Source organism: Cebus imitator, unplaced genomic scaffold (genome assembly GCF_001604975.1).
Source record: "Cebus imitator isolate Cc_AM_T3 unplaced genomic scaffold, Cebus_imitator-1.0 Scaffold163, whole genome shotgun sequence".
Classification (NCBI taxonomy): Eukaryota; Metazoa; Chordata; class Mammalia; order Primates; family Cebidae; genus Cebus; species Cebus imitator.
This window is the reverse complement of record NW_016107478.1, coordinates 5,177,740-5,196,375: the sequence shown is the minus strand read 5'-3', so window position 1 is coordinate 5,196,375 and position 18,636 is coordinate 5,177,740.

Sequence of the window (18,636 nt, the reverse complement as noted above, 5' to 3'; positions counted from 1 at the left end):
TGAACTTCTAATAAACACTGCATTGGGAAAGTCCAGTGTCAATCTTGACCAGTGTCCTCCAGCAAAACCTTCTTCAGTGGGTGTCTGTGGATAGTGGTCTCGTTAACCTTCGGTGCACTCTGGAGATGCTTGTGTCAATTGGGTATGTCCCAACTCCCCCAAAAGCCTCAGCCTTAAAGAAAGGGCACAGAATGACAAAGGCAAGATCTTACCATCTGGGCAGACTCTTTCCCAGACATGTGACCCTGCACAAGTCACTACTTACCCAAAAGCCTCATTCATATTAAATGAGATAATACATGCAAATTGCCTAGCACTATGCCTGGCACATAGGCATGCTCCATAAGGGAAAACTAGCTTATTTTAGTCTTATACAGAATTTCATTTTACCCCATCCAATTGGCCAAATGGTTGAATGCCTTTTCCAGGTACAGACATCTTCCAAGCCCACAGATGGTTCGCCGACTGTGTGGTCCTGGAGGGCACAGAATATGTGTTCTACATTCCTGTTTCTCATTCTCTCTCCTATACTTAGTCCTCAAAGTAAACCAACAATGTTAGCATTACCCGGCCTATTGTACAGGGGAAAAACAGAGGCTTGGGATAGTATATGTACTTGCCTAAGGACTTACAGCTATGAGTGACTGAGCCAGGATCAGAAGCCCATCTTATATAACTACAAGCTCCTCACTGCTGTGGTGACCACAGTTAGAGCAAATAACCCATACAATTCTCTTTAGCATGTGTGGTCTGTCACTCCCAGCAAGTCTGGAGGTGACTGCAAGCCAGGGCCAACATCTTCCTGTCTTTGTGGCCAACGCAGAGTTCAGATTCACCGCCGAGTGGGCACCTGGCAATCATCTGCTGAGTGGAGCCCCCACAGGAACATTTTGAAAACCCAACAGCTTTTTGCCCTCTTCTCATGCTCCAGCTTCATCACTGCCTTCTGGGAACTGGAACAAAGGCGGTTTTCAGGACTCTGGCGTGGTATGTTCACACTATCCAAAGCACAACTGCAGAGCTGGTGCAGTCCAAAGAGTTTGCTAAGTGCTTGCTGACTCTTCTGTGGAATTTCCCAAGATCATTAAGAGAAACAATAACAGGGGATTTGATATTCTAATTGGGATCAGAAATTGGACAGCTTTGGAGCTGGCCAGAGAACTGTGACGCTCTGAAAACAAATACTTTCCTTTCTTCTCTCCCTCTCTTCACTTCCCTCTCTTCTAAGAGCCTTTTCAGCTACAGTTCCAATGCTCCTTAGCAACAAAGGCGGGGTTCCCAGAGTCGGGTGTGCCTTAGGAATGCCAGCCATTCCTCTGATTAGCATTCAGGGGCCCTCATCTGCCTGCACAGTTGGCCACGGGACTGTGCAAAAGGCAAAGTGGCTTGTGGGAGGCCCAGCATTAAGCGTGGTTTGTTGGGAAATGGGAAACCTCCACAAAGAGTTTCCAAACAAAAGGCATCAATATTATTTGTGGAGCCATCAGACTGCCTGGGGCACAATATGGCTCTGGCTGGGCCACATGCTCTCTCTCCAGGTTCTGTGTGAAGGCTTAGTGGGGCTCCCCAGACACCTCTTAGCCAAGAATGCTAGCACACTGGAATGTCTCCCACCTCTTCTTTTCTCTCCTGTCCTGTCTCTCTCCAGACTCAGTTTACCCAGGATGGACAATGGGTGGATTCCATGGGTGGATTCCAACTGGCAATAGGAGTGCCCAGAGGAAGAAGTTGACAAAGGGTAAATGGTCAGATGGTAGGACAATCGCAAACAGATGGTGCTGCTGGGAATGTATTCCAGGCAAATTCACAGGCAGATTGAGCGCTGACAAAGGCTGATCAAGACTTAGCTGGTAAAGAGAAACTGGCGCTTTGAACCAAGCTCTTGCTCAGAATATACACCCCACTCTCCCACACAGCTTCAACAGCTACACAAGGGTGACACCTAGCCTAGTTCTGACTCACCCAGATTCCAAAATACTGGTCAATAGGCCAATCTCTGGAAGATTACAATCAGCAAAGCTAATTCCCAACATTCTCATAGAATCCACCCTAAGCAGGGCTTCCTTCAGCCTCCCTATGCTTTGACGCCATCAGGGACGTGGATCCTGCTACTTGTCATCTTTTGCTTTCTGCTCTCTGGACAACTCCAACTTGTTCTTCTAAAACAAGTCCCTCTCCTAGTCCCCTTTTTCTCTCCCTTGTGGCCAAAGAGAATGCAAAATGTGATCACTAATTGTAGCAACGACTAAATCTGCGCCTGGCCCTTCTAGGCATCAGGAATAATTAAAAAGAAAGAAGAAAAGGAAACCTTATTTCTGTCCTCCAGAACTGCCTTAATTTGGGAGGGATTTGGCAGGGGTGGATTTTGGGGAACAGATGTGTAGGCAAGTGTATCAGTTTGCTAGGGCCGCCATAACCAAGTACTGCAAACTGGGCAGCTTAAACAACAAAACTATATTATTTTGCAGTTCTGGAGGCTAGAAGCCCAAATCAAAGTACTGGAAGGGTTGATTCTAAGGGCCACAAGGGAGAATTTGTTTCATGCCTCTTCTTTGGCTTAATGTCTTCAGTATTCCCTGACTTGTTGAGGTGTGACCTTGATCTCTGCCTTCACCTTCACATTGTATTTTCCTTCAGTATGTGTCTCTCTATGTCCAGATTTCCCCTTTTCAGTATGACACCAGTCATATGGAATTAGGGCCCACCAGAAGGATGAAGGGCCTCATTTTAACTTGATCACCTCTGAAAAGACTAGTTCCAAATAAGATCACATTCTGAGGTGCTGGAAGTTAGGACTCCAGCAGAACTTTCATGCGAGGATGCAATTCCACCTATGAGAGCAAGGAGGTAAATAACTGCACTTGGGTGATGGGCATTTTCTTACATGTACCCTGGGAGTAATGAGTGCCCAAAAGAAGGAGTAAATAAATAAATAAATAAATAAACAAATTCATTCAATTCTCCACTTGAGTGAATCAATGGGAGCTTATTGGGGGACAAGAGGCTTGGGCTCAGCCTGGAGTGTTGAAATGGATTTTGCCAGGTAAGTGAAGGGAGATGGCCTTTCCAGGAAAGGGAGGAGCCTATGCAAGCCACATATTATCTCTTTTCCACCTGATGTTTTTTTATGATCTGTTGTTCACCCCCCTACAACACGCACAAGCTCCCTAGGTTGGAAATACTATGCTCCCCCTCCCTTGATAAGGCAGGATTGGGATCCTTTCCTCACCATGGGTGCTCCCCTCCAGAGAATATTGAACATAGGACTCCAGAAGTACTAAGGGAGCCCCAAGCTAGAGGAATTTGACCTCTGACATTCGCATGACTGAAATATAAATCGTCTGTTTCATAATGAGTGACTCCCAGCAATTGAAGGGTGACTATTGCCTGAGGTTGGTGAGCATTTCCATAAGACCTTCCAGTGCCCTAACCCCAAAAGGTGATAATTCTGAGTCACCTGTGTGGTCTATTCTATTAGTTTGTAAAATAACTGTTGTTCAGTTTGTTTCCTCCGCTCAGAGGATGATACTTTCCAGCCCCACTGAGGTCGGTCACGCTTGGCCCACGACTTACAACTTGCCACCCAGTGAGAGAATTAACCCTATTCTGTTGAGCCTGATCACTTACTTTAGTCAGTGAAGGTTGGTAGAAGTAACAGGTAACTCCTAATAGCAGCTTTAAAGGATATTATGTGGTTCTCCCATGTTCTCTTTTTCTACATCAATAAGCCTGTGATACCAGCCTAGGACCCAAAGTAAAGACAGCATGGAGCACAGTAGAAGTCAGCATCAAAGGCATCAACATGAATATACACGTAAACAAAAATAATCCTTTGAACATAAACAAAAAATAAGCCACTAAGGATTTGAGATTGTTACCATGGCAGAAGCTTACTGATACACTCTGGCAAGTAAAGGGAAAATGAACATAATTCCCAGCAAGAGCCTTTTACACACTGCAGCTTGAAATGCCCATTTGAAATCTTCTGGCTTTCCCTCTCCAACCCACTCACGAAGTCTTTGTTTCCTTAGCAAAACTGGCAGAGGTAGATAGCTGTCCACCTAAATTTGTGCTCTTTCTCTCATAATGGGTAGTTGAAGGTGGAAAGTAGTTGTCAAGCAGGGATTCATTTCCAGTCCTTCTCGCAAATAGACATGGCTTCTTGGCTAGTTCTCACTAGTGGAATGTGAACTAAAGTAATACGTGTTCCTTCATGGCTAGATAGTTTAAGAAGCAACAGGACCTTATCCACTCTTTGTCCTTCCACCATGCTCTTCATGAAAAAAACAATTCTACTTCTTTATTTACTTTCAGATGCCTGTAGATGTGTCTCAGAGTGTGTTCCCTGGAATATTAAAGCCAGGTGATGCTTTTCCAGACAGGTGTTCAATGATCAAATTTAGGAAACACCGTAGCCTATATCCCTGCCCCTTCAGTAAGTCTCAATGCCCAAGGACTAACACAATAAAAACAAAACCAAACAAAAAGTCGAATTATTCTTGTTTACTCCAAATTAATTTGACCAAAGTCATTTTTATTTTCAAATATACCATTTTAGCACTTCTCAGAACTAGTGCTGTATGCAAGACACTATAGGAAATGCTTTCCTAGGTGAAGTTTCAGCACCTTAAGTCTTTTAAGTCACCTACCACACATATTCATTTAGCAAGTACATTTAAAGCATGCTCTATGTCCCAGGCCCTGTGCTCCCAAAGTGTCAGGGCCTCAAATAGGACCTAGCCTATCCAGAATATGAAATAAATATTGTTAAATAAATTTTTTATATTAGTATACAAAACTGTATTCTAATTGCATGGCTGCCATTACCCACCCAATAAGACCAAATGCAGCTTGGCTAACATCTTGCTAGAAACAAGCAGCTCATTGACCCTTTGCCTCACTGCTGCCCATCCCTCCTGCCTCATCTGCCTCTGTTTTCCCATCTTTATTTCAGCCACATGGACAACTCATTGCTTCCAAGACATTATGCATGTTCCTGGCTTTTTGCCTTTGCACATGCAACTTTCTCTTCTTGCAATACCCTTTTCTCTCACTTTCAACTTCTAAATTCCTTTTTGTCCTGCAAGAACTAAATCAAAGATCCCCTACTGTATAAAACTTTCCGTATCTCAAACCCTGACCTTCACCTTCCACTTTTAACTTCATATGTGTGAACCTCTGAAAAAACAGCCCATCCCAATTAAGTCATATCATCTGTTCCCACCAGGGCTGACCTTACTTAACAACACTTTCTACTCCTTACTCAGCCATGGCACCACATGCCCTTAAATTCAGCATGTGGGAGGGAGATTAAAGGAAAAGAAAAGCGGGCAGGAAAGGTATTCTGCTCTTTAGGAGCCAGGAGTGGAGGTAGGAATGGAAGACGTTACAGAGAGATTGACTTTGAATTAATCTGAAAAGACATACTAACAATCAGAACTGATGAACAATGAAGTAGACTACTCTATAAGGTTTTGGTTGCTTCCTGAGATGGACTCATGACGGATGAAAATCGATTCACGATGGGAAAGATCAGTGGTCCCTTTCAAGTCGTGTTGTGAAGGATCTGAGAATTTGCCAGGTCTTGGCCTCATTAACCCAATGGCAGAAGGGGAGAGATAAGGTACTACTACCCCTGGGCTAAATTTGTGGTCTCTGCTCTTTTGTATCCAGAGTCATTCTAGTAACCACATCAGCATCTTCTCCAGCTGACTTGTGGTCCAGAAGGCCCTGTCTAACTAAACCCCTGCTATTTCTCTGCCATACATCGAACAAAGTACAATGCACACTGAGAGTTTCCAGAGTGCTCCTTCAAAAGTCAGAGTATAAGTTGGATCTCAGGCTCTGGAAACTCCCACTCATGATTCCTCCTACCTCCTGGAGGGATGAATCTCTGACCAGGTCAACCATGGTGACCTCAGCATTACCTAGGGCGTTTCCCAGGGTGCCCTCTATCCTCAGAACAACACACAGGAACAGTCGGGGTGGAGTGGAACACAAGAAGAATGGTGACCATCTGCAGATGCAGATGCAGAGACTCAGAGAAGTGCTATGACTTTGCTAAAGTTACAGGAGGAACTGGAGATAGAAGTGAAGACCTGCTTTCCTTTTGCACAGCTCCTGGTGCCCATTATTTGCTAGACCCACCAGTCCTACTGCATCCTGCCTTACCATCCAGCTTCCAGCAGGAGGTTTGCCCTGTTCCAAGAGCCAGGTTGGCAGAGTGCAAGAAACTTTGTTCCCACTCAGTGCAGCTTGGGACTTGTTTCCTGCTGACTTGTGCCAAGGTTCACTGAACCTAAGGCAAGGGAAAGGAACTCTCAATATTGAACGCACACCATAGGCCAGGTTCCGTGGTCTAATCTAATACTTGTGACAGCCCTGAGAGGCGGGAATTCTTTCTACTTTATGAATGAAGGGGTGAGGCTTGGCAAAAGAGGGGTTTGGCCATTGCTTAATCACAGATCTTTCCAGCCCCAAGGCCTGTGATGACCACCACTTTGGGCTGCCTGGACGAACATGTAATGGCTTGGGTATAGCTTCTTTCTGGAGCTTCTAGTTATCGTGGGCCACTCTGTCTCTGGAAGGAAGAGGAGCTCAGCTCTGTCTACTTCTTTCTTTTTTATTCAATAAGCATTTACTGAGAGCCTACTATGTATAATGCCTCAGCGAATAACTTGAGTGAATTTCCAAAGATATGTCCAGATTTCCCTGGCAATGCTCTTATCCAAACACCACTAGACTTCCTTCCAATACTGACACTTACCTGGAATTGATCTGTGGATAGCTTTTCTCCCTAGTACTTAGGGGATCAGAAAATTTATGACCATTACTATCTACTTCTCTTCCACCTCAATCTCTCTCATCCTGAGAATGCCAATCAGCCAACACCCTGGATTTCCTCAGCTTTTTCTGGGATCCTGATGAGGCATTGTGACTTATTCCTATGTAGATAGCTTGGCTGTTCATTGATGTGAGGTCATCACAAGTACTGCAGACATACCACATGGACACGTTAGAACAAAGCATTTTTCATTCTTATCAATCCACTTGTCAGTTGAACACACGCAAACCCTTCACTGTGCTCGGTGCTGTACTGCGTACTGAGCACACATGGATGTGAAAGGCAACATCACAATCTATTAGAGAAGGCAGATACCAACAACGTTGAGTACGATGGTGTGCAAGTGTTGTGTGTGAGGAAAGACAGGAGTGCTCAGCCACAGCAGAGGGGTGCATGGCTCAACCCAGTAAGAGGAAGGCAGCTGCTGGCAGGGAAGGCTTCCTGGAGGATTTAGGATTAAGCAGAGTCCTGGGAAAGAAAAAGCAATTGGCCAGGATGGGGATAGGGTGGGGTATTTGGCTGCCAGGGATAAATTTTCTAGTAGAACAAGCAAGATAGTAGTGCCTCTGAGACACGAATTTGCCCTCTGTTCTGAGAACAGTAAACTGTGGTTACCTACACACGTGAGATGCCAGGTGAAAGTGAGGGAGGCAAAACCAGAGAAAATAGGAGCAGATCTTAAAGACCCTTGATGCCCTTCAAAGGCCCCAAACAGGCAGCAAAGGAGTGTGATGTGGTCAGATGAATGTTTTGATTACTTGGGGATCATTTGAGGAGACAGGTAGAGACTCAAAAATGAATGCAGGAAAACCTGTTACGTTCTACTTGTGTGACTTGGTCAAAACATTTAATGATACTGAATTTCAGTCTCTTCATCTGTAAAGTAGGCCTTTGCAGGAGCATTATAAGGGTTGGATATGACATATAGACAGCCTTACACACAGTGTCTAACACTGAGCAGGTCTTATAATGGTAGTTGTGCAATTTATAATGTTCGTGTTCTGTTATAATCTGATCATAAAGACAAAGGAACTTGCAGTGAGATCGGCCTTGCTTAGGAAGCGCATGAGGGATAATACCATCAGCAGAACAGTTTCAAGGGATTCACTGGCACACATGAGTAAATAATTTATGCTTTTGGACCATTTTTTAAAAGCCCCATTATTATTCCTACTCCCTGCCTCACAGTGACACTGGTAGTCACAATGCATTAGTTAATTTCATGGCCCTGTTGTGAATCTTACAATATTTCATCCCCTTAATTCAAAATATTCATTCCAAGTGGTTCCAACTTCGCAAATAAATAATTCCTGTTGGAAAATGGAGTTTTTCCATCTGCCCAGCCCATTTTCCATCTGTTCCTACAAGCTCATGGCAGGACAGAGCTGGGTCATGAGGCCCTGTTGATTAGTCCTGACTTAAGAAAAAATGGCTTTCTCCCAGATGGATTGTGCATTAGTGATAAAGATTAGTTTCCACTGTTATCAGTTACTATGTTATGAGACAGTTTTAAAGATCTGGGAAAGAATTAAAAAGCAAATGACAGATAGAAGAAAGAAGAGAAGTATTATGTTGACTTAGCTCCCACAATGAGCTGGACATTCTTCTAGGCACCATATACACCAACCCTACATAATTTCATAACTGCAACAACCCAGCAGGTATACGTGATTATGTCTATCTGACACATGAAGGAAGTAGAGATCAGAGGGACTTAAAAACCTGCCAAAGGTCACATAATTTGTAAACAAGACAGCTAGGGCTGATTGCTTCAAAACCCAGACTCATTCCACAACACCAGAGATTCAAAGAAGCATTGTGCTTTGAGAATGGAAAGTATATTGCCCAAAGAATTGTGATTCTGCTTTTTTTCAATAACCATGTAATATAATAGATGATCCCATGAAATAAAAGCAATTCATTTTCAGGTCTTTATGACAATGTGGAGCTAGACAAAGGAAGAGAGCCACTTACTGATAATCAGAATACAGATAGAGTCTCATCTCAGAAAAAGCAGTGACCTATGAATTGGGAAACTCCAACTCATAGCCTAGGATCCTCAATTTATTATGTTAACAGCAAGGGAAAACCACTTAACTGTCTGGACTTGGTTTCCACAACTGGAAAGGGATAGTTCAAATGGTGCTGCCTCTTCCAGACCTCACAAGGTCTAGAAGACACACCTCTAAGAAGCATGTAAGACTCCCAAGAGTAGTACAGTTTGTCAATGATGACATTCCATGCAAATATTAGATTTTTATTTGTGTCCCTGCCTGCAACAAAATAAGGAGCTTGTGTCAGAGTGTAAATCTATGCATTGAGAAAGTCTGGCAACAAAATATAGTAGCTGAACTTAATGGTCTACTTAGTGATGTAATTGATTTACTTCATCACAGACTAAGCAAATGGTCCATGGACCAATGCAAGCCTGTGACCCCCATGTTGAGTCTTGCTGTATAGACAACCTTGAAGAAAGCAGTGTGTGAGCACCAACAACAGAAGGCCTGGGAATGCAGTCTTAGTTCATTTCTTATGAATTTTGTATGACTTTGATCAACTTACTAAATCTCAGTTTCTTCTTTAGAACCAAGTTAACAATGCCAAATTGGTAGTTATGAAGAGGAAATGAGAATACATGTAGATGCTTAGCATAGAGCCTAGGATATAATAGCCTGCAGTGGGGGGGACATTATTTATTATTATCATCACCACCATCATCATCCACCCAAAGCACCTGTCCTCCTGATCTACCACAGTGTGTGGATTCCCAAAATCAGGTATATCTCAGCTGTTTGTCAAACCTCAAGGAGGTTGTGCCACTGACATCTAGTGAGTAGAGGCCACCGATGATTCAAAATGTCCTGTAATAACCAGGACAGCCCCTCACAACATGGCATTCTCCAACCCAAAATGTCAATAGTGCAGGGGTTGCGAATTTGACTCATTCCTTTGGGTTGAGTGAGGTCTCTGCCAATCAGATCAAGATTTAACAACAGATTTCAGGCATACCAAACCTGTGCTTTCATATTATCAGCCCTAAAAGAGATCTCTGATATTATATGGCCCCAAAATCGGTTTTACTGAAAGTAAACCTGAGAAGAACAAGAATTTATCTTCTACCTTTCCTATCCAGCACTAAAATGAACCTTCTGTTCCTTCTTTCAATTATCCCTCCTAAAAGCACACTTCCCCAGATGGATTAGAGAGACCCAAGGTCAAGGCCATACAGCTACCAAGTGAGGGAGCTATAATTGTATCCCATGCTTCCGGATCCAGTGGCTGAGGCTAAAGAAGGGGAAAGGTAGGATAGCCCAGGACGTCTGTAGTTCAGAGACCAACCCTCCACATCTCTTGACCCCTCGCCCCACAGAATCAGGCACAGTGGAGAAAGGCATTCATAAAAGAGTATAGTAGTAAAAAGCACTAGACTTTGATGTCAGATGGCTCAGAACTGTGTACCCTCTCTCTAACACTTTCTCTGTGTTATTGGCCAGTTATATGAGGCATAGAGCCCTACAATGTTAGCATTGAAATGACTTTAGACCACTTCAGGTGCACAGTTAGCTAAGTTCATTCTATCTCTACCTATTCATTCTATCTCTATCTATTCATCTATCTATCTATCTATCTATCTATCTATCTATCTATCTAATCTATCTGTATTTCTAACTCTATCTCTCTCTCCTTAAAAAAAAAAAAAAGGGGTCATGAAATGTACTTACCTCATAGAACTGTCTAAGATCAAATGGCACAAAAAATGCAATACAAGTTGTTACTAACGCTTAAAAGTACAGACTTTGGAACCACACATACTGAGTTCAAATCCTGGCTCTGCCAATTACTAGCTGTGTGACCCTGAGGAAGTCTCCAAAATGGGCACAGTAATATCAGTACCTGCTTCATCCTGTTATTGTGAGAATTTAGTGAGTCAGAATACCTAAAATGCACATAGAACAATGCCTAGCTTGTACCAAGTTTTATGCAAAGTATTAGCTGTTACTGTAACTAACTATCCTTTGTCCTAGTTCTTCCTAGTAAAGCTAAAAAGCCAACTAAATGCATTTTTAAGTAAACTGTAGAACTCTACAATGGCTAATAAGAAGGTAAGTTTCTTCTCCCAAACTCTGCCACGCTCACCTTCCTGTCAAATCTTATTTTAGTATTAGGAGGCAACATCGCCCTCTGCTGCCCAGAACTGAAACAGCACATTCACCCCAGTGCCGACTTCGTTGCTATCCCGTCCTTTCTGCTCTGCCAATCTTGCCTCCTGAAAATGCACTTCCCAGAGAGATAAAATGGCTTCTATGTACTAATATCATCAGCAAGGCATTTTCCTAGGCAGCTGACTCATGACTTTTTTTTTAATCAAAAGGAACTATCTTTCTAGGCTCTAGTTAAAATGGGAAGAGCTGCCTGTTCTGCTCTTCCCAATAGGAAGCGACATTCTGGAGCTCTGAGAGGGCACCCTCCTTACCTGCAAAAAAGATGTGGAGTTGGAGCACTATAACAAATTGTTCCCATCCACCAATCACTTTGTAATGTGGCTGTTTTCAAGGTAAACTCATTCGCCTTGTTGAACAGATGGGAAAAAAAAAAAAATCAAATCCTGTCTTTGCATATGGGACTCCCTTCAGAAAACTGTATCCCAGATTCAGAAGTGGGTAAACAGGCTTTTTACTGAGATGAGCCTGATAGCCTGAGTAACGTGGACTGTCTCTGTTTCCTCAGAAAGAAGGCCAGCATTCATTTAAAACCTACTAAACCAGACATTTTATGAGTGTTATCTCATTCCATCCTCCCAATAGCCTTGTAAGCTACAATTCATCATGCCCAGCAATAATGCAGGAACTGAGGCTGTGACAGATTTGAAAATGTGTCCCAAAGCCATACAATTGATAAATGCCAAAACCAAGGATTTTGGTTCGACTCTTGCTGACTCCAAAGGTCACCATACCTCAATGCCTCCCATGGACTCAAGGTCACACTGGGAAAACTGTGGCCTGCAGATTGAAGAGATAACACTAGAAATGATCAGAGAGTAGGAGTGTTTCATGTGTGGTTCAAAGAAAAGGGGATCCTCTATACTCCTATTCACAGGGAGTTTCTAAAGTGTCTGAGGTGGGGGACACCCCTCCCAGCCTTCCCCATGAAAGACTTGCAGTCATCAGGAAGCGTGGGAATTCACTCAGGGTGGTGGCAAAAATATTAAGGGAAAAATATAAGAGAAAGTCATAAAATATAGTCTCAAACTCTTTTAAAAGGCCTAAGGGTTTTTTCATAGTTTCAGTAAAAGTTTCGGCTAATGGCAGCCTAAATTCCTTTTACATTTAGTTAATAAAAAAAGCAAATAACCAGGAAATGTGGGGGAGTTTATCTAAATAACTTGTTTACTCAATATTGTCTTAAAACTAACCTTTAAGCCAAATGGCCCTCTCAAGGGAGGTCAGCCATGAATATTACCTACTGATAGTGTTTGCTTTGGGCATCAGAACCTGTCCTTTAATCTTTAACCTCTAGTGGTGTTAACTCAGCCTTTGTCAATTAAACTTTACTAAATAAATGCAAGTCTCACTGGCTGGTGGGGGCTGGTGGTTGCACCTGTTTACAACACTCTCCAGGGAGTCTGTAAGCTGCCTGGTCACTCAGCTAAACTGATAAAGCATAATATCTGTGTGTCCTTATACTTTATTCATCTATCTTTGAGTCAGAGTCTGTAGGACAGATCTCTGCAGGTGGTAACCCCAACAAGGAAGGACTATGGGTCATCCAGGACTGCCTAGAACATGAAAAATTTTCAAAGGGATGCAGCCTATTGGCAAATTCTACCAAATGTTTAAGGAAGAGATAGCATCAATTCCAGAATATAGAAGAACCCTTCCAGAATAATATAGAAGAGGAAGAAGAAGCACAGTCCAACTCATCAACTCGTGTTTTACCCAGACACCAAAACCAAAGACAATGCAAAGAAGTCTACACGCCAACAGCCCTCATGAATATAGACACCAAATCCTTCACAGCAGCAAATCAAATCCAACAATTAGTAAGATGCATAATACCAAGTAGGGTCTCTCCCGGGAACGCAAGGCTGATTTAACATCCTAAAGCCAGTCAATGTAATTTACCATATCAACAAACTAAAGACAAAAAAAAAAATCACATGAATAGACAGGAAACAATGGAGTCCAACCCTGACATTCTCCAGATGAGAAGCCCAAGCACCAGCAGTGAGGTGAGATGTTCCAATGTCACAAATTACTCACAAATCTGTATGCAGAGTCCAGCTCTCCAGATCACAGAGCCATGTGAAGCTGTTGCTCATGCCGGGTGCAGGGAAGTATTTAAGCATGAAGGAGCAGTCACCAGGAGGCTTTATTCACAGCTCTACATGGCTGTAACTGAAGGGAGGGAGTGGGAAGCAGCTGGCTCAAGCCCACATCAGCTAGAAAATATCTGAGATTCATAGACATGAACATCAAGGGAACATTTCATAGGTGGTAGGGGTTGTTTTTCTCCCTGCAACTTCCCAAAAGAGGTGCAAATTATAACTGCTAAAAATGTGATATAAGGAATTCACTTTTACATGTGGTAGCATGTGCCTGAAGTCCCAGCTATTCAGGAGGCTGAGATGGGAAGATTACTTGAGGCCAGGAGTTGGAGACTCAGCCTGGATCACATTGCAAGACCTTCATTTCTAAAACAAACAAACAAAATTAGCCAGGCATGGAGGCACATGCCTGTAGTCCCAGCTATTCTGGAGGCTGAGGCTGAAGTATTACTTGAGCCCAGGAGTTTCAGGCTGCAGTAAGCTATACTCACAGGGTGCCCACACTAAATCCAGCATCAATGTGGTGACCTCCGAGAAACCAGGGATTACCAGATTGTGTAAGGAGAGGTGAACAGGGCAGGTTGGAAACAGAGGACACCAAAACTCCCATGCTGATCAGTAGTGAAATTGTGCCTGTGAATGGCCACTGCACTCCAGCCTGGCAACATAGTGACAAACCATCTCTTAAAAATCAAAAAGAAAAGAAATGCACTTCATAATTCAAGAAATACAAGCCACGGTTATATTTCTTTTTAAACAGAGTTTTCAAAACTTATGGGATTTTCATCAAGACACAAGGAAAGGCTACAAATACTTATGTATAACTGAAATGATGGAGACTTCTCAATCTCACCACCTTCAGCCCAGTGGGTTTCAACTCTGCGACCTTCACAAATGTTCACTCTTGTCAATACCTTACATTAAATCATTTGGTTCCCATCTTTTTACTCCTCTTTGGTAACTTGATATCTTGGTTACAATGACAGAACTGGTAGTTTATTTACTCTTAGTTGTGACTGTTGGAAAATGTCAAAGTCAAAATGTCTTTTTTTCCCTTTCCACCCCAAAATTACATACACACACACACACACACACACACACACACAGAGAGAGAGAGAGAGAGAGAGAGAGAGAGAGAGAGAGAGACTCATACACACACATGCACACATACTTCTCTCCCTTCTCTGCCCCCTTTCTTTTCTTGGTTTGGAACTCTTGGGTAAGATGTATACAAATTTACTTTTGTATATGGGGCAATAATCAATGGCCAACTAGCCTCAGCCCCAGAATCCTCAAAGTGAAGTGGAAATTAGATGTACTTCCCTGTGCGTTTCCTCTTCAATTAGTCCTTTTAAGTCAGTTCAATTTGTTTTTGAGCTTTATCATTTAAAAAGTACTCCAATACTTAATGCTCCCAATTATCTTGTATCCCCAGTTTATAGACAAGAAAACTGGAGAGCATCAGGGTGAAGTAAGTTTCCTCCGCCTGCTCAGTTGGATAAAACAGGAGCCAGGCACTTGAGTCATGCTGCTAGATACAGAGGTATTATGGCATCCAACCCAAGAAGGGCCATCTCAGGGACAACATCAGGCAAATATATAAATAGCTACTTCATCATAGCAAATATTTAATGGGTTCTTACTGTGTTCCATGCACTAAGCTACATGTTTTTTTCTTCAGTATCTCAGTTAATCCACACAGCCACCCCATGGAGGAGGTATGATGATCCCCATTTCACTGAAGGCAGAATTGAAGCTGGGAGGGGTCATTTAACTTGGACAAAGTCATACCTAACCAGGCAGTGGTTGAATCTTGAAAATTCAAGGGTCCTGAAAGAGAGGCAAACAGCATGTTGTGGGGGCAAGTGTGCCATGGAAGTAGAGGTGTTAAGGATGCCGTTTATGGTTGAGAAGTGACCTCATATGCTTGGGTAAGGGTATACCAAATAACATCATCTGGCAGTTGACAGATATCTTGATAGATGAACTGGATTTGAAAAGATAGAGCTGAATGAGAGAAGAAGAAGTTTCTAGATAAGGCAATGGCGCAAACAGAGGCTCAGGGGTAGGAAAATGTACTTTGTGTGCAGATCATAATAAACCTGTTTGGAGGGAGGACCAGCTATGAAGGGTTTGGCAAGGAATATGACACTAAGGGTCAAGAATGGGAGTCTGGCTTTATGTAATTTTCCGTGTTCATTAAAGTCAAGATTACTCTTATAAATATCATGCTTCCTGCACTCAAGAAACTTGCATTCTGTTGGAGAGATAAACAACTAAAAAAGAAATTACAGCACAGCAGCAAATTCTATGAAAGGTTAGGCACAGAGTGGTCCTTCTAACTCAGACTTAATGGAGGCATGTGACAGAGTGATGTACAAGCCGAGAACCGAGGCACGTGGGTGTTGCCCACACAATGAAAAGGACACGGGGTACCAGGCAGAGGGAACAGCTTGTGAGAAGGTTCAGACTGGAATCATACGTCGCTTGTTTGCGAGGGCTGCAGGTGCTAAGCACAGCGGAAGAGGGGAGAGCAGGTGGGAACTGATAACATGTGAGGCCAGGGGACCTACACAGGGTCAGCGCATGATGAGACTGTGTGCCATGTTAAAGAGAGTATGTGGTAAGCCGCCCTGGCCCAGAGCAAGCATGGGCTGGCTTCCCACTGCAGTCAGCAAATCAATTACGCCCTCCACCGACTTTCGCCTTGTGTATTTAGAATGCATGGAGTTAGCCTGCCAAACATCTGCTCTCGCTATTAAGCATGCCATGGTAACCATTGCACTCCCGTGCGTCAGCGCCACCAGGATTGGTAATAATCACAAGTGTCAAAAACGAGAAAGAATGGAGAAGGAAAGCTGTGCAAAATCCAGCGGCAAGATGATTGGGCTGGCAGCTCCACTCCAGGGCCCCCGCCAGCTGCACCTTCTGCTGCCCCTGTTGGGGGCAGGGGAATTGATGCGGCTCTGGCCTCTTCTTGCCCCTTCTGTTGATCCCTTTCCCTGTATTATTCATCCGCTGCTTCCACCGACATTGGAAAATGTGCCGTGCGTTTGCCAGAACAACATATGTGCCCCTGCGTCATTGCATATGATAGATAAACCCGCCAGCAGCTCCCCAGACCCGGGGGGTCTCTGGGTGAAGACCCCGCATTGACACAGGCAGGCAGCATGGTGCCCTGGCAGAGGTGCGGCTCTGAAGGCAGACAGATCTGGTTTAGGATTTCAGCCACGCCACTGCATCGCCTTGAGACCTTGGGCAAAACTCTCACCCTCTCTCAACCCTACTTGCCTCCTTTGTGAAATAACGGTAGGAACACTTTCCTTAGGACTGTTAGGGGCTTAGAGATAATGAATGGGAGATGGCACAGCACCTTTCACAGAATCAGAGTTCAAGATTAGCGACTATGATGTTTTTTAAATTGAGCTGTCATAAAAAAAAAATGCTAGGCACTATGCTGAGATCTTTATTCAAATTATTGAATCTCCACAAAAACTTTGTAAGGTAGACATCACTATCGCCATTTTTCAGCACTGAGGCTAAGAGAGGCTAAGTGACTTTTCCAAGGCGTGGAGGTAGTCATGGCAGGCCAGACTGCGCCCAGGGCTCCCTCCACACCCCACCGCTTACTGCTTAACCCATGCGGTCTTCCACATCTGCAAGGTTCTTCCCGTGTGGAGCTGAAATCTCCCTGTTGATACATATTACATACAAGCCCAGTTCTGCTGCTAGAGCCACATCTAATAAAATCAGCCTATTTCCTCTTCCAAACCAAAGCCCTTCAGAAAAGCAGGGCGGGCTCCCATGGCCCTGGAATCCTCTTTTCCCCAGGACGAAAGGCCCTGAGTCCCCAGCAGGGCTCATGCAGCCGGGCTCTCACACAGCCACTCCCCGCAGGGTGCCTTCCAGGCTGGCCAGTGTCTCTCTCAGAGGTGATGCCCGGGTGGGGTGTGTGTCTTTCCTTGCAGCCCTAGGAGTCACTGCATCTCGGGGCGCACACAGAGGACCTGGGCCTGGAGCTGGCGGGGCTGGTGCGGTCCTCCCGCACACACGCCACGGTTTTTCCGCCTGTCCCTGGACGCTGCCTCCCAGCACAGAGCGCGGTAACGTGGGCTCCAGCGCCCTCTCGTGGGACGCGAGGGAAATCTGCGGCCGAGGAGCGCAGGATCAGCGTGGGAAGAGGGAGGAAGAAAGGGGCTGGTTGTCTGCGTGGAAATCGTCATTGTTAAAAATGCCCGCTCAATCCACCCCGGAGCTGCCGTTTGTTTGTGTCTAGATTGACTGTCGATCTCGCCGGGTTAGTGTGAGATGGGTGACTTCCCAGAGAACTGCTGTGTCTCAAGTCAGTCAGGAAAGAGGCAAGGGTGTCCCCACCTCTCCTGCCTTTAATAAGACCTCATTATCCACCTTCTCCCTAGCGTTCCTTCAGCTATGCTAAGGATATAAGGAGAAGGCACATGTCCCGCTTGGTACCGCTGCCGCACTGGCCCATGGAGGGGATGGCAGGAAGGGAACATCCGAGGCTGGAGTGGGGGATTATTGGGAACAGCGTGAGGTCAGATAGCAACTTGAGTTGGTGCTCAGGGTTACTGAAATACCCACCACTGGCCCCGTCCTCCTGCCTTGCTCAAATGAGTGGCTTCTTTCTCCATCAATTACTTTCTGGAGGTCATTGGACAAGTCGTTTCACTTCCTGGGCAAGGTAGTGCCAAAGGTCGTCCCTTCAGTTGTAATATTCAAGGGGCTTTAACATCCTATGGTCACCAAATCAATTTCAGCCACTTAGCAGACTTCTGCCAGACTAGGCCACAGGACTACTGCATTTTTGTAGTGAACTAAAACACATAGAACTAGAACTATCATCAAGTATCCGTTGAGTACACCCAACTGATGCAGCACTGATGCCATGATTTTCTTCCTTTATGATAACAGCGCGGTCTTCAACCAGCCAAAAATGAACAAATACGTGGAGTTGTTTTTTTTTTTAATTGCCTTCATTTCATATCCTTGCAACCAAGGGAGCTTATGTCAGGAATCAGGCTCAGAAATTACATTGTCTTATACCTCATACACAGGGTTATATAATAACAGGTTTCTTAGATTAAAATTCTTCAATGGTTTCAAATTTTCATGAGCATATCATGAGCCACTGAATTACAACCTTGACTGGAGCAGCTGGTAGAGGCACATGCTTATCACAAAGCTGCCACAGAATTGCTCTCAGTGACCTGCATGTGCTGGTTGGTACCCGTCAGGCCTTTGACACCTGTCCACCCCTCCCACAGCTCTATCCTCTAGTGTCACCATCCATGGAGCCACACAAATTTTTCATGCTCTTGCAGCCAATGATGATTAATGGAACTGGAATGCCCCATGGCTCTGCAAAAAACTCTCTGGGGGGAGAAATCCTCTAGAGTAAGAGTCAGCAATCAGCTGCCTCACTCAGGCTGTGCGCCCATCCCTCATC